Source organism: Penaeus japonicus, unplaced genomic scaffold (assembly GCF_977035675.1).
Source record: "Penaeus japonicus unplaced genomic scaffold, GWHDUDI00000001_assembly GWHDUDI00000002, whole genome shotgun sequence".
NCBI lineage: Eukaryota > Metazoa > Arthropoda > Malacostraca > Decapoda > Penaeidae > Penaeus > Penaeus japonicus.
The window spans coordinates 45889152-45891651 of NW_028234404.1; the positions used below are offsets into that span (position 1 = coordinate 45889152).

Sequence of the window (2500 nt, forward strand, 5' to 3'; positions counted from 1 at the left end):
CACTTCTTTTTCTGTCTTCTGTTTTTACTTCTTCTTCTACTACTTCTTCTCCTTCTCCTTCTTTATCTTCTTCCTCTTCTTCTTGTTCTTCCTTTTCTTCTTCTTCTTCTTGTTCCTCTTCTTTTTCTTCTCCTTCTTTTTCTTGTTTTTCTACTCCTTATCTTCCCCTTTTTTTTCCTTTATTCTTCTTCCTTCTTTTTCTTCTTCTGCTACTACTACTTTTTCTTCTACTCCTACTTCTTCCTCTTCTTCATATTTTTCTCCTTCTACTATTACTACTAAAACCAATTTTCCTTCTTCTTCTTTTTTTCAGCCAAAGACGTCATGCTTGAGCCTGCAAGCAGACCAAGAAGACTTCCGTGGTCTCCTGAAGTAACTTGAGCCGGTTCATTTCGCCCTCAGGCCCAAATTCAATATCCTCTGCACTTTTGCAACGGCAAGCCACAAATTGGTTCATCCCTTTGCTGTAGGTCTGTGTATTAGTTTGTTTCTTCCCGAAATAGTTTGTAAATATAGGGAAGTCATCTAGATGTGTATCATGACATTCAACGAACGTTATTTTTCGTTATTTTTTAAAAGAGAGGGAAGGAAAGATAAGGATGAGAATAAAAGAGAGAGAGAGAGAGAGAGAGAGAGAGAGAGAGAGAGAGAGAGAGAGAGAGAGAGAGAGAGAGAGAGAGAGAGAGAGAGAGAGAGAGAGAGAGAGAGAGAGCAAACACTAATCAGAAGACCGTGTCACAGGGTTCTCAAACCACGTACTTTACAAGCAGAAGTGGGGCCGCTTGTGTTCCTGAAAGATAAGGTCAAAAAAAGGTCAGACAGAGTAACATGGGCGCATGAAAAATCCTGCTATAGAAGGAATAAGAGGCAGAGGGGCTGGAAAGACAGGAGAGAGGGGGGGGGCGGAGAACAGGAAAGGGGGCACCTGAAGAGACAGGGGACAGGAGAGCTGGAAAGGGAAGAGAAAGGGAGAAACGGGAGAGACAAGGAGAGTTGGAGGGACTGCGAAAAGGAGAGAATGGGGGAACTGGAGAGGCGAGGGGAAGGGGAGAACTGGAAAGAGAGGAGAAAAGAGGAACAGGGGAGCTGAAGAGAGAGGGAGGAGTTAGATCCTGTAGCTTCGTAGGTAGATGGGTAATCCAATCTGCTGGAGAAGGATGGGATCAGATAGCTTAGAAGAGGGGCGGGGTTTCTGGACCTAAGAAGGCGGGGCCACACCACCTAGAGGGCGGGGCTCGGGACCCTCTTCCATCACTGTGACCATATCAATGATGGAGTGATGTAAATAACGAAGAGTGCGACAAGAGGGCACGGCGCAAAAGGGGCCCATGATAAGATAGGCAAAGGGAGACAGAAAGAGAGAGCGATAAGGAGGACGTGGATAGGGGAGGGGGAATGGGTGAAAAGGGGGGGGGGTAGAAGGGAGGAAAAGGAAGAGCCGTGACAAGGAAGGGGGAGGGTGAAGGGAGGGGACGAATGAGGCAAAGTAAAAAGGGTCGTGACAGAGTGGGACAGGGAGCCGAGGCCTAGCATCGCGGGATGAAGGGGCGTTCGCAAGAGACTAATGGCTCGAGTGACAGAAGGGCTGAGCTGAATAGGCCAGGGATTTGGCAGAGGAAATGGAAAAGGGGGAAGAGGAGGAAGAGAGCGAAGGAGATACAGAAGGGAAATCTTTTTCTTACAGACTACCTTCAGGCAGAAAAAAAAAACGCACACACATACACTTACACTCACACACATACTTAAACAAACACATACATAAAAAAAAAAAATCTGATTTAGCAAGCACAACTGTTACACGTACATAAAAGTCCAATAATAGAGAAATGATAATTAACTTGACAACCTTACGGGGTCACATTCCTGTAGAAGTATTGGGGAGTTCTGGAATTGCCAAAAGGCTAAAACAAAACCTACGTTTGATAACAATAATCAAATTTATCCTTTGGGGAGAAAAATAGATAGAAAGATAAAGAGAGAGACAGAGAGAGAGAAAGGGGGAGGGAGGGGTAGTCACGTACCATGGCACTGTCAGTGACAGTGACAGTCTGCAGTATATCAACATTTCTCACGTTACCACCATTTATTCAGAAATGAATCTTTAAGCTTGGACGCACTGTCACAGAATGCCACGTAATGATGATGATAATGATGATGATAATGATGGTGATAATAATGGTGATGATGATTGTAATAATGATAATAATAGCAATAATAATTGTAGCAATAATGATAATGATAATAATAAGGATGAAGATGATAACAATGATAATGATAATAACGATGATAAGGCAGATAAAAAGAATGATAATATTGTTAATGGTAACAACTATAATAGTGGTGTTGGTAATAATAATAATTATAATAGTGTTGATAATAATGATAATAGTGATGTCAACAATGATAGCATTTTTTTTTATCACCTACAATAATAATGATAATGAAAACGATCATTATCACGATGATTATAACAATAAATGTATCAGTGACGACAAGAATA

At 42.1% G+C, this 2500-nt stretch overlaps 1 long non-coding RNA gene across 21 annotated transcripts in view; it reads left to right on the forward strand.

Moving 5' to 3' along the window:
* The window catches only part of LOC122259269 (uncharacterized), a 188213-nt gene that overhangs the window by 132005 nt on the left and 53708 nt on the right, over positions 1-2500 (forward strand). For 4 of the 21 annotated variants that reach the window (XR_015192310.1, XR_015192303.1, XR_015192308.1 and 1 more), the window contains one exon: positions 314-470. The exons of 16 other annotated variants lie outside the window; for them this stretch is intronic. This is a non-coding gene — a long non-coding RNA (uncharacterized LOC122259269). The remainder of the gene's footprint in view (positions 1-313; positions 471-2500) is intronic. One more of the 21 variants, XR_015192305.1, reaches the window with a different exon arrangement.